Source organism: Globicephala melas, chromosome 9 (genome assembly GCF_963455315.2).
Source record: "Globicephala melas chromosome 9, mGloMel1.2, whole genome shotgun sequence".
Taxonomy (NCBI): domain Eukaryota; kingdom Metazoa; phylum Chordata; class Mammalia; order Artiodactyla; family Delphinidae; genus Globicephala; species Globicephala melas.
The window spans coordinates 104,741,490-104,756,211 of NC_083322.1; positions in this window are offsets into that span (position 1 = coordinate 104,741,490).

The window sequence follows — 14,722 nt, forward strand, 5'->3', positions numbered from 1 at the left end:
CGGACCTACGTGTGCCCAAGTGAGTGTTATGTGGCCTGAAACCATAAAGACAAAACCCAGATGAGAAAGAATATTTCCATCCCTGGTGTAATTAAAGAAGAAAAGAAATCACCCTCTTGGAGACGGGTCATGAGGAAGTATTTCTTGTGCCAGAAAGTGCATCGTTATGGAAAGTTCTCTGAGAAAGTGCTGATATCCAATACCATCCACCCTGATAACAGAGAAAACGCCCACAAGAGGGCACCCTCTGGCTCAAAACGTAGCAATTAAACCAGACATAAGGGTCACAAACACACAGAAGACCATAAAACTTAAGTCACCTGTTCATTCTCTGTAACAAATGAGTCAGTTCTTGGAGTACAGGTTGGGGTAGGGGGGAGTCCTTAATTAATCCTGGCTGAATATAAATGTGCAAAATAGAAAATATACCTCAGATTAAACAATAACTTGACACCATTAAGAAGAGTAAATATATAGTTAATTGGGATTTTTTTTTAATTTTTTAATAATATAAGAGCCATTTTTAAGACAAAAAAAGTATAAGGAAAACAGAGCCAAGACTCACATAGCTACTTTTGATATTATAAATAAGTAAATATATGTATGGTTAGGAAATTCAAAAAGTACAGGAAGAATGCAACCACTCTCCCAAAAGATAAATTATTCGAACGGTTCTCTTAATTCATTTTTTTAAAGACATAAATAAATATAACAAGTGTTTTTGGAAATTATTTGTCATATCAGCACTTATAGATCAGCCTCATTGTTTTTGAAGACTATATAATAATCTACTGTAGAATTTAAGTTACTTAACCAATCACCCAGTTATGGAATTTGCGAAGCTTTCTGTTTGGGGCCAGTGCTATCATGAGTTTCCAAACAACCATGAAGTCCCCTCCTTCCTGCCAAGAGTCCCAGGAGGGAAGCTCCCCTGGGAGACGGCAGAAGTGCCAGTCCTGCACCCCCAAATTCCACATCCCACAGCAATGGTTACGGATGCCCTTGCCTCGGTTCCCTCAGAACAGCTGAGACACCACTGCATTTTGGGGGCCCGTAACAATACATGCATACAAATACATAAATAGAGGAACCCTGGGTAAAATGGTGTATTGAAATCTTCTCACAGACTTTTTCTTTTCCCAGACAAAACAAGAGGGAGGAAAAGGAAAAGAAATGAAGTCAGAGGAGACAGCTGTGGGGGGAGGTGGGGATCTCACAAGCCCACCCGGGTCAGTCCCAACTCGGCCCGAAATCTGCAGAGCAAGGGACTCTCCCCCATACACGCATCAGTGGAGTCAGGGGCCCTGAAGGACTCCTTTTCTCCTTCTTCTGACAGTGGAGGTGGAAAAATGGCTGCTGGAACATTCAAACTATGACACACAGAAAGTGAACAAGGAGCCTGACTCTGCTGGAGATACCCCCAGGGCTACACATAAAAACAGAAAAAGAATCCAAAGTTGGAGATTCACTTCCCTAACTGGATGGGTGAATGTGGTATAAAACCTTTAACAAAATCTCAAAGGAGAGCATGGAGTCTGGCTAGGCTAATATGCCTGCATCTCATCCCCACCAGCATCCCAACCATCCCTCATGCTGGAGAAAACTGGCACATATAGGATGTGCTCAGACACTGCATCAGAGTTTGAAGGAGAAATCAAACTTGTCTCAGGATTACTGAAAAGAGAGTCAAGGACAAACACAACACCTGGGCTAAGTGGCCCAAGCATCAGTCACATGAAAACAAAGAGTGAAACAGCTATCTAAACATACTGGTGGGAAGCAGACAAACAAAGCCAGCAAAAGAAAGCCATGGCCATGGCTGGAAAAGAAACAGCTCAGATAAAATGAAGAATTTCTTTACAACTGTTTCATAAAGAAGAACAATTTAGTAAGAACAAACATTCAGAAAACAAGAGCTGATAAAAAAGGTGATAAATAAATAAATGAAAAGAGAAGTTGCAGATCTAAGGGATAAAAATAACCAAAAAAAATCATAACTGTGGAACTCTAAATGATTTAGAAACCACAAAACAAAGATAACAACACTGATTTTAAAAATATAAAATAAAAAAAACAGTTTTAAAGGCAAAAATATTAACACAAAAAGCTAACAGAATCAGCTTTGAAAAACAAAAGACTCCACAGCATAAGGATAATTGCCATCCCTGAAGCAGAGAATCCAACAAATGGAACAAAAAATATGCTCAAAGACATAACACGGGAGAACTTCCCTAAAACAGAGAAAACGTTATTTCAAGACTGGGAGAGTACGCCATATTTCTGAAAACTAAGTTGCACCTGAACTAGAGCTATTGAACCTCCGAGATAAAGGAAATATACTACAAATAGCCACACGAGGAAATACATCTACCTGGCCTCAAACATATGCTCAAAATATTCAGTGCTAGATAACAACGCATCAATAGTTACAGAGTTCTAAGAGAAAGGAAGTGTGATAAAAACACAATACCCAGCCAAAATGACCCTTAAATAAAACCAGCATACATACATTCTCAACCATAAAAGAACACAGATGATTACTAACCATGAACCCTAAGGGGAAAAAGGCTTAGCAATGAAATCCAGCCGAAATGAAAATGGGACAAAACTAAAAATCCAATTAATATCACTGTGCTTTTGATACACTGACCAGCAACAATAGGGCAACGCCTGCTGGAAGAATAGAGTTTTGTTGCATTGCTGATCTTACAGAAATGAGAGAGTAAAAGAAATCTCCAAAGAGCTCGGAGGAGAGAATTGACAAAAGAAATTAATTAAAAAGAATAAAGAAGTCATGAGTTGAATCTTTAACTGCAAGGTTGAATTACAAAAGAGAGCGTACCCCTCAAGAGGGATGGAGAGAAAGCAGGTGAGGCATTTAAATAGCTAATGGCTGAGAATTTTACAGAACATATAAAGTGCACAAATTCCACTGATAAAAGAAATATAACATGTACCAAGAAACATAAATCCACATTAACAGCTTCAGCACAAGAGTCAAAGAGGAGATCCCAATAAGCATTTCAAGAAATAAGACACACTACCTCAAACGAATAATTAGACTTATCAAAGACTCATTAACAGCGGGAAACCAGAAGACAATTAAATATCTTTAGATTACTTGGAGAAATTTGGTTGATCTAGAATTGTGTACCCAGAAAACTCATCTCTCAAAAATGAGGGTAAAAGAATATTTTCAGATAATCAGAAACCAAGTTATCCAACATAAGGACACAGACTGGAGGAAAGTAAAGAGACAAAAAATATATACTAGGTAAATAGTAAACAAATTAACTATGGTAATATCAGAAAAGAGACTTGAAGACACAGAGCAGATCACTACATAATAAAATAAGTGATGCAATAGGAAAATATAATAATTTTATGCATTTATATGCTTAATAAATGTAATCATAATATATAAAGCAACAACTGATAGAACTACAGAAAGAAAATTCCAAAGTTACTTTTGTAGGAGAATTCAATCCTATCTCACCATCATTCTCATAATTTTCAGTAAGAAATTGTTTGTTTGGCCACACGGCATGCGGGATCCTAGTTCCCCAGCCAGAGATCAAACCTGTGACCCCTGCAGTAGAAGCAGGGAGTCTTAACCACTGGACCGCCAGAGAAGTCCAGAAAGTGTATTTTTAAAATAAAACACCATTACAGTTCTTTTTTTCTATCAACTATTCATTGTCATCCAAGAGTAAAGACATTAAAGATGCAGCAAGCTTATAAAGTACTATTTTCTAAAAGAAATAGAAGGAATTTTCATCTTTATTATCTCACTTTTGGTCATGCAAACACTTTGATGATATAAATCTTTATGTTTCCCATAAATCTGGTCAGAAATCACTTTTGATTTTGTTGACTGAGTTAAACATTCTATAGTAGGATAAAGTACCGAGTACAAGTGGTCAGAAGCAAGATAAAAGACTACAATAAAAATGCTAGATCTTAAGAAAGAAACTGGTGTATGCACTAAACGCTTTGTGCCTTGGTTTAGTATTAACATGATGTCTGTGTAAAATGACAAAAAGAACCAGTGTTGAATCATGTTATATTTCTTGTCATTCTGCATTATCCCAGATTGCTAAATGTGTTCTTTCTGAGAAGCCTGATTGAATAACTATATACATTTACTTTCCTATGTGACAGTGTTTTCATTGTTAGAGATTTCAGTAATTAAAGTGGGAAACAGAAGCTTAGGTTATTTTCCTTAACAAAACTATGCTCCTTGGACCCACATTATTATGATGGTTTCGTGCTCTTACACATCGGATGTCTTAAGCTGAGTGCAGTTTAGGGGATCCTCTGTAATTAAAGGAAGGTCCTTCTTTCCTTTAACACTGTGATCCAACCTGTGACAAATCTGTACTATATACTATGTAAATGGCTAATAAGTCAATTACAAACCAACTGAATGTACCAACCTTAGTGCTGGTGCTGAAATCTCTTCAGAATAGTCATCATGATCTCAAAGTTTGTTTCATAAGTGTCAATCAAAACGGAAGATGAAACACTAATGCATGTTGAATTCTCATGCTTTAGGTGTATTTCCTTTTTTAGAGTTTTTCATTCTTTGCTATTTTTACCGTACTGTTTCATTTAAAGTTCCTACACGCTAAATTTGTTTGTGCAATTGAAATAAAATTGCAGTATATACAAAAATAAAATAGGATACCATTTATATTATCAATGAAAAGTTAAAGTAACTGGGGGTGGGGGGAATCTAACCAAAATATGTACAATTATTTCATGAAGAAAATTATGAAACTGTATTAAAAGACACCAGAGAGAACCTAAATAAATGAATAAACATTGTTAATGCATAAGAAATAGCAATATCGTAAAGATGTTAATTCTACCCAAATTGATCTATAGGTTCAATACAATTCCAATGGAATTCCAACAAGGTTTTGTTTGTTTTGTTTTGCTTTTGCTGTTGTTGTCAACTTTAATGAGCTGACATTTTTTTAATGCGTAAAATTATTTGGGAAAACAAAGGGACTTCCCTGGTGGCCCAGTGGTTAAAACTCCGTGCTTCCAAGGCAAGGGGTGTAGGTTCGATCCCTGGCCGGGGAACTAAGATCCTACATGCCACGTGGCATGGCCAAAAATAATAATAATAATAAAATAATTTTTAAAAAAAACAGAGGGAGAAGAGTAGAGAATGTGAGGGGAAAAAAGCAAAGAAAACAAAGACCAAAAAATGTCCAAGACAATTTTCAACAACAGATTAAAAGAATCTGTCCTCCCACACATCACGACTTTATATAGAATGACAGTAAGTAAGACCACTTGCTATTACTTCAACAATATGGAAACTGACCTAGGGAACAGTGCATAGAGCCTAGGAACAGAGGTTTGTATACTTGGAAACTTGATGCAGGAAAAAAGGTGGTCAACGGACCAATAGGAGAAAAACTTGCTATTCAACAACTTGTGCCACATAATTGGTTATCCTCAGAGTGAGGGTACAGAACTCTTCATGTGGAGAAAAGAAATTTTTTTAAATGTTTGCAAGAAAACATAGAGCATCTCCTTCAGTTTTGTTTGTCTTAAATAATACACACACACACACACACACACACACAACCCATAGACCACAAAGGAAAAATAAGCCATGTTAAATTAAAATCTCTGATCCTCAGAGAAGCTATTTGAAAAGTGAGATTCACCACAGACTTGAAGAATCTATTTCAACATACACAACAACAAGATAGTATCCAGAATATATACACATGCCTACAAATCAGTGAGGAGATAATCCAATAGAAAACAGTCAAAAAACAGGCGAAAAGAAGAGCAAATTATGGACCCTCAGAAATATACGCGCAGATATTCGTCTCAGTAGGACTCAGGCAGACACAAATTATCCCCAGGAGATACCATTTTACATCTACCAGTTTGGGAAAAGTAAAAAGTATCGGTGAGGATACAGATCAACAGGATCTTAGAAGGCAGCCTGACAACATTGTTAAGCTGAAGATGTGCAAACTCTACAGCTCAGCAATTCAACAACTATGTAAGAGGTTGAACCATATTAGTTTACCTATATTAGACTAGCTTTAACCTATAAAAAGCTTCCACCTAATAGTTACTTTTTGAGAAGGCATAAATAAGGGTGAACCAAAGGTGTGTTCAATCCTGCTGACAGTAGCATTATTTGTGAATGAAAATAATTTGAGGAAGTCATGCAAAAAAAAAAAAAAAGAGGATGGATCAATAAATGCTGTGCACTAGAGCAATAAAACAAGTGACCTCATTCCTTCCTCAGGAGGAGTGTACCGGCAAGGCGCTGGGGAAACAGCAGTGAACACACACGGGGGAGGGGGTGTGAAGGCCTGTGAAGTATTTCCCTGGAGCCCAGAGCCCCTGAAGGAGGTGCTGCTGGGGACGCAGCTGTAAAGAGGGCCAGGCCCCCCTCCCGCCTCTCGTTTGCATCCCCTGAGTGCTCACGAGCTCTTGCTCATCCATCACTTCATCCTCCCAACATCAGTGAGGTAGGGAACACTGTGCCCGTTTTACACACTGGAGAAGGAAGCTGCAGTCCAACGTAGGATTAGCCTGCTGCCCTTCTCCTTGGAAACAAAGGGCTTTGCAATAAGCGTGAAATTCTACTGTGTCTCTTTGGGGCGCTTGGGCCTCTGGATGCCAGCCGCTCAGAAGAGAAGACTTTCCCATAAGTATTACGAGGTCCTTGCCATAAAATACTGCAAGAGAAGCGGGTTCCAACAGAGCGAGAGCCAAAGCCCAAGGGCAGCCACGAGCTGAGCTGGTCCAAGTCCACCGCAGGTCAGAACTGGGGCTTCTGACTATCTCTCCCTCACAGTCCGAACTTCCCTCCCCAAGAGGACCTTTTCCAAACCTTTATGTTGGTTATGGAGTTAGTTTGGTACTGAGAGGAAGACATGAATAAACTCTCCCTTTCCTTAATTTTTTTGAGCTTTATACTGAAAAACAGTTGCTTTTCTTTCAACAAACATGCATTAAACATTCATTTAACACTTTGCTCGTTCCAGCACTGCTCGGGGGACTTCAGAGTGAGTCGTAACGCTGAATGAGAAATAAATTCTTCCCTCAAGGACTCGAAGGAAACAAGCAAACAATCACCCAAGTTAAAGGGAACACTGGTAGGAGATGCACATTGGTACAACATTTCTGAAAGTCGGTGAACTATACGTTTCAAAATAGTAGATGTAGGGCTTCCCTGGTGGCGCAGTGGTAGAGAGTCCGCCTGCCGATGCAGGGGACACGGGTTCGTGCCCGGGTCTGGGAAGATCCCACATGCCGCGGAGCGGCTGGGCCCGTGAGCCATGCCCGCTGAGCTTGCGCGTCCGGAGCCTGTGCTCCGCAACAGGAGAGGCCGCAACAGTGAGAGGCCCGTGTACCGCAAAAAAAAAAAAAAAAAAAAAAAAAATAGTAGATGTGTAGACTTTTTGAAACAAAGATTCCAATTCAATGGATGTTTCTAAGGAGACAATTGGAAAATACGTACTCCCTCAAAAAAGTGATTTTGATATCGCTTCCTTCCACAGTTAAGTCCAGTGATCATACAGAAGGCTACAGCCAAAAGGCTGACTGAGGTCACAGGAGAGGAGAAGGGCAAGGGGACCAGCGTCCAGGGACGGCGTGCTCTGTGCATAGGGACACAGATGGCCCCAGATGACCGCAGGGCACACAAGAGAGGAGGGCTGAGACCACCCTCTCCCCCCAAGCACCTGCTCACACTGAACACAGTTCTGATCCAAATTCCAACTGGCCTTGTTTTTTAACTCAAAAATGATACTAAAATATAATTGGTGAGCAAATATGCTCCAAAAGCAGAGAAAATTCTGAATGAAAACGAAGAGCTATGAAAGATTATAATCCTACAAAATAGTAGAACATATTAAAGTATCGATGCTTTTTAAAAAATGAAACTGGTGCAAAAATGCAGATCAATGAAATAGCATGGGAAGTCCAAAAATAGACTCTACTGAGTTTCAAAACACATGACAAAATAGCGTTTTTGATACAATGAGCAAGGAAGAATTCACCCATGGTGTCAGGCCACCTGAATTCGGATCTTGTCACAGAGGTAAACTAAAGCCTTACACAGTGCTCAGAAGTGCACTCTCCGTAGACAGAAGTCCAGAACAGTAAATTGAATAGTAGAAAAACTAGAAGAGAGGAGGAGAATATTGGTCAAACCTATGGAAGAATGAAGCATATCATTCCTGCCATTTTGGAATTACAAAAGATGTACTTCAAAGAGAAGGAGAGATGATAAGATATACAAATTTTATCTAAACAATAAAAATAAGGAAACACAGAAAAAGAACAAGTAGCTGTGGAAACACTGGTAATACATGTAACAAGGTCTTAATAACCAAACAGCAAGAGAAAATGCCAAGCCTCTAATTATGAAATTGGAAGAGAATTTGATGTGCAGTTAATATAAGGGACGATACATATTTTTTAAATGCTCCTTCTTACACTAAGCCCTCAAGATAGAATATTGAATAAGCTTTACTATAAGCTACTTGCACAGGTACTAAACCTGCAAAAGCACAGGCCACACACACCCTCACAGCTGGAGAACCACTGCAGGGCCAGAAGACGGAGCCTGGACACACCAGCAGGCATCACGGGGCTTGACATCCCTTCTGGAAAGAAGCCACCGACAGGTAGCACGAACCATCGAGATGGATGGTAATTTGAGCCCCCTTTGGCTTATGTTACTATTTCGGATTTATTCTAAGACCATTACTTTTAAGCAGGCTGGGAACCAGGCAGCCCCCACGAGAGGGGAGCTCAGTCCCGCCTGTATCTGGGGCTGACACGCCACACCAGCTGCGTGACTGACAAGAGTTCAAGGCTGTGCTGGAGACGGGTACCTCTAGCAGCCCCTCGGAGAGACCACCAAACCATCCCCAGCCAGAAAGAGTTTCCTAACCCTTGCTGTTTGTAGCGTCTTGTCCTATTCAGCCACGCTAGTCTTCAACAAATATACCCAACACGTGTTTTTTCAAAGCTCTTCCCTGGAGGAACCTGGGAGAGAGCCCTGGGGCTCCAGGCAGCGTGGACCAGACCCAGGCGGTGAAATGGGACCGGGAAGGCCCACCAGGCAGGCTGTGGGGAGACCAGGCGAGCCCCGATCCTGGTCTAAAGAAGATGATGGTCTGACCCCGCTGGGCTTGGCAGCCGTGACCCAGGCGCAGGTGAGAGGGGACTGGCAGTGGAGAGACTCCATGCTCACAGGCCCACCCAGGTCCAGTGCAACTCTGCTTCCACTCCCATTTTCAGTCTTTTACAGCAGCCCCTTGCCCCACACCCAGAGGTGGTTCTCTAAGTCTGAGACAAAGGTCAAGATGGGATGCAGGTACCACGCCTCCCCTCCCCTTTGGTGGTGGAAGGGGTCTAGGGTATGCAGGTCAGACTCCGCCAGGAGCTTCAGCTTCATACCAGCCCCTGCTGGTGGGCGCACCCCGGGGACCAGGGCGCACAGGCACCATGGAGGCCCTCGGGGGAGCGCTGGTGTGGCTGCAGCAAGCAACGGTCCCCAGTGGGTGGGAACCAGGGGGAGAGAAGGGTGCACACTGAGTGGAAAGCGCAGAGCTGACCTCAGACCGAGGCCCTGCAAAGCGGTCCTCGGATCTCCTGGCTGGAAAACGTGCTCTTTGGTCTAGAAGCTTGCCCAGGAGACAGCCTCAGCTACAATACAACCTCATCAAACAAGCCTCGAGGTCCTCTGCCTCTCTCTCTGCAGTTATTGTTACTAGGAGGTTAGTTTGGTTTTCTTAATCTTTCTTATACTTGAAAAAACCAGGCCTATCTGGGCCAAAGAAAGCAACTATTAATAAATAAACCAGGGAAACAACAGGGTTCCCACCAAGTAAGAAGGAGGTGGCTTGTTTTGTGATTTTTGGGTGTTTGATTTTTTTTTTTTTCATAGAAGCTACACAAACCCACCGTCCTAGAAACAACCTTCCAGACTAGCCTTCTGATAATCTTGTCATCTTCCCTCCAATATTCTGGTAGCAATTTCAGCAAAAGAGCAATGTAAAGGAGGTAGGTGTACCTAGAGTCTGTCATACAGAGGGGAGTATGTCAGAAAGAGAAAAACAAATACCGTATGCTAACACATATATAGGGAATCTTAAAAAAAAAAAAGGTTCTGATGAACCTAGGGGCAGGCCAGGAATAAAGACGCAGATGTGATGAATTGGGAGATTGGGATTGATATCTATACACTAATATGTATAAAATAGATAACTAATAAGAACCTGCTGTATAAAAATTATATAAAATTTTAAAATTAAAAAAGGCACAGGTGTGGAGAATGGACTTGAGGACATGGGGAGGAGGAAGGGTAAGTTGGGATGAAGTGAGAGAGTGGCATGGACATATATACACTACCAAATGTAAAATAGATAGCTAGTGGGAAGCAGCTGCACAGCACAGGGAGATCAGCTCAGTGCTCTGTGACCACCTAGAGGGGTGGGATAGGGAGGGTGGGAAGGAGATGCAAGAGGGAGGGGATATAGGGATATATGTATACATATAGCCGATTCACTTTGTTATACAGCAGAAACTAACACAACACTGTAAAGCAATTATACTCCCATAAAGATGTTAAAAAAGAAAAAAGAAAAAAACCTCGGTGGTGCTGTGAGATAATAAGCATATATATCTGGCCTTTATCCTGGTTCAGAAACCCTTGGAATGTCTTTTGTTACAACTGCTATGGACTGAATGTCTGTGTCCCCCTGAAATTCATGTTTGGAAACCCTAACTCCCAACGTGGTGGTGTTTGGAGGTGGGGCCTTTGGGAGGTGATGAGGGTTAAATGAGTTCATGAGGGTGGGGCCCCCATGATGAGATGAATGTCCTTACCGGAAGCAATCTGCAGGCTGGGTTGAGGGCCTTCACCTGGGACCTGAATCAGCTGGCACTTTGACCTTGGACTTTCAGCCTCCCTCCCTGCGAGAAATGACTTCTATCGTTTAAGCCCCTAGTCTATGGTACTTTGTTTTGGCAGTCCCCAGCCAACTGAATAATAACAAACCCCTTTCCACTGTATCTGACCCCCGGGGAGGGGAGGGGAGCAGATCTGGAGATCGGGTTCAATCCTGTGGTCAATGGTTTATTGGATCATGCCTAGATACTGAAAACTCAATTTAAACACTCTGAACGCCAGGCTTGAGGGAGCTTCCAGTTGGTGAAAATGTGGATGTGCAGAGGGAAGCTCACACTGACCCCTGCGGACAGGAGCGCCTGCATCCGGGACCCTCCTGGACCTGGCCTACCTGTTGTGCTGCTCACTTACAGCCTTTACGATAAAATGGTAGTCGTAAGTATAACACTTTCCAGAGCTTTGTGAGCCATTCTAACAAACTATCAAACCTGAAAGCGTTATGGGAAGCCCCCAGTTTGAAGCGTGGGCAGCCTGGGGACCCTGTTTGCAGCTGGCGACTAAAGCAAGAGCAGTATTGTCAAGTCAAGACCATGCCCTTCAACCTGTGGGATCTGACATAATTCTAGGTAGTTCACTGTCAGAATCGAATCAATATGTAGGCCACCCACACACCCAGTGCTGGAGATTGTCAGAGAAGCACACTAGGGGGAGGGTTCCGGAACTTTCTCATCTTCCCAAACTGAAACTCTGTCCCCATTAAACACTAACTCCCCATCTCCCTCCCCAGACCCAGTAACCACCATCCTACTTTCTGTCTCTGTGGACTTGACACTCTAGGGACGTTATGTAAGTGGAATCCTACAGCAGTTGTCCTTTTGTGATGGGCTTATTCCACACAGCAATGTTCTCGAGGTTCATCCGTGTTATAGCACGTGACAGAGGTTCCTCCCTTTTTAAGGCTGAATCATTCCCATTGTATGGATTGCCACACTTTGTTTATCCAGTCATCTGTTGATGGACATTTGGGCCGTTTCCACATTTTGCCTGCTGTGAACACAGGTGTACCAACATCTGTTCAAGTCCCTGCTTTCAATTCTTTTGTGCAAGTGCCCAGACATGGAATTGCTGGATCACGTGATGATCCTACGTAGAATTATTGGAGGAACTGCCGTACTGACTTTTTTAAACCATATGGCTTAGGGGAGTCACATAACCTCCGATCCTGGGGGAGCTGGAAAGCCCTTGGGCCCCAGACAAGCAGCCAGATGATGAACGTCTTCACTGACATCTGTGCATCCCTGACTCCTAGACCAGAGCCGGGCCCGGGGGTGCCGGTGGGAGGGGGACTGCTCCACTCCATGGCGTCAGGGGATCCGCAGAGGAGAGTAAAGCAAGGCCAGCAGCAACCACAGCAACGGAGGGAGAAGCTTGGAAGGCAGGCCAGCCACCATCTCAGGACCAATGGCGACAGAGGTCTCCCCGAGGCAGCGAGCATCCCAGGATCCCCTCGTTGCCTGTGCGAGCCTGATGGGAGGAGCACCACCGCGGTCGCGTGAGAGAAACCGACACCCACGGAGCCAGGTGACCTTCACCTGCGGATCCTTGACACCCTCATGACTAAGGGAGAAGGCGTCGTTATTCTAATGTCACAGGTGAGCAGCTGCCCTAGGTCACAACAGAGCCAGGCCCACACGTGTGCATAGGTGCATCGTGACCCAAGAGGGTGGGTAAGACGGCACCAGCACCTGTGGCCTCAGCACTGTCCTTCCTGTCTGGGACTAAAAAGAACGACACAGGCCTCTTCTAAATGCCCACGACAGGACGTGAGATCCCTCCTCAGGCTGCAGTTCCCGCCTCTCCCGAGCCACATGCACCTGGGGAGTCTTCCGAGGCAAAGTCGGCTCCCTCCCTCCCACACCGGGACCAAGGTTTCCTCGCCACAGGATCGGTTCATTTCCGCAGCGCACATTTCACTGGTATCTACTCTAGGACAGTCATACGTTACCTTTAAAAACTTTTCTTTTTAAACCATCCTCTCTGGAGGAGACCCTAAAACGAGCAGGCGCGCCCCACCCTCGGCTGGGCTCCCCGGCTCGCCCCGAGGGTGGGATTGGTGCCGAAGCTCTCCTTCCCCCGGGAGGTCAAGGCAACTGAGTGCCATTCCTTTCCTGCTTAGTGAATGTCTGCGCACCCACGTGTGCACGGGGCCTGCGTGTGTGTGGGAAATGTGTTGTGTGTGCCCGTTTGCACGGGGGCGTGTTCTGTGCGGGCCCGTGTGTGTTGTGTGTGCACGTGCGCACACGTGTGCGCAGAGCACGCCACACCAGCGCAGCCGCACCGTCTCTCAGACCTCCTGAACCAGCTCTCCAGCTGCCCCGGTCCTCAGTTCCGGCCCCAGTTCTCTCTGGGCCAGAATGGAGGGAGAGACGGACCCGGTTGCTGGCGGGCGGTGAGGGCGGGGGAAGCACCGTCAGCCCCGGAGTCCTCCCGGAGACCACACTAGTCCACAACTTAGGCTGTCGTGGTGGAAATGCGTGTGATCATTACTTTCATCCCGTCACAAGAGTCCGACCGGTGTTCCCCGCGGGTGGGCACCATTCAGCCCTCGTGGGGCCGTCACGTGGCCTCACAAGCCGCCCCCCCGGGGTGAGGAAGGGCGGGGTCTCCCCCGACGGATGGGCAGGGCCCCTCCCCGCCATGGCCAGCAGAGGGCGGCGCAGGCCCACCCGGGCGCCTCCGCGGGGCCTCAGCATCTGTAGGAAGAGCCTTGTCCAGACTTCATCTGCCGCGGCCTCGCCCCAGAGGAGGGGGTCGGTGTTCAGGTCCGGGGTACCTCCCAGCAGTGGACGCGGGGCTGTGGCTGTGCCCGGGAAGTTGCCGCAACGACAGCGGCCGAAGGAGAACCGGCCGTTCTCAGGCTGTAACAGCCCTTTGGGCTGCCAACCGCCCAGCTTCTGCCTCCCCCCAACCCCCCACCCCGCAGCTTCACCACGAGGAACCCCGCGGCCACATCTGCGTGGGAGGGGCGCACACAGGACCAGCCCGCAGGTCCCCCACGGCCCCTCACCCGGGCCTGGGGCCTAGTGACCACAAGCACCGGGGGCCCAACCGGACACGTGGGCTGCAGGGGCCACCGGTCAACCGGGCAGCCGCGCGTCCAGAGGGACCGGCAATGTCTCGCTGAAGGTGGGGGCACTCGGGCTTTGGGGGCAGATGGGAGCCCGGTGACAGGAACCTGGGCATAGCTCCTGCAGCTTGTGCCAGGGCTGGAGGCCGCCAAGAGCTGGTGGACACACACATTCTAGGACCTGCCAGCCTCCCGGGGGGTCTCCAGGCGGCTCCCACCTGGGCAGCCTCAATTTTGGGGTGCAGCAGACACCTCTCCAGGGTGCCGAGGGAGAAACCGCAGGCATTCCCTCTCCACACTGCAGCCTCCAGCACAGAAGCGGGGCCAGGAGGGGGTTCTAGCATCTGGACCGGTGCCTGGCTCAGTGGGTCTCGAATGACCTGATTACCCACCCTCATTTTGGGGTGAACCTAAGAATCTCAGGGAAGAGGGTTCTTGAAGAGTGTGTGGACCATACTCGTACGTCAACACCAGGGTCCCCGCGCAGTTCCCCGCACCCCGAAAAGTCACAGAGCTACCTGCCAAGTAGCACATATGTGCAATCAGTAAATAGCACGCCTTGGGCACTTAAGAGTCGAACACTAAACACTGTCAGACGGCTATAGACGTGCCAAGAAGACAACTGGGGCAACTGTCCTCGGGCTGGGGGGACACGGGGACAGCCCCAAAGCAGCTGCCAGACCCACCTG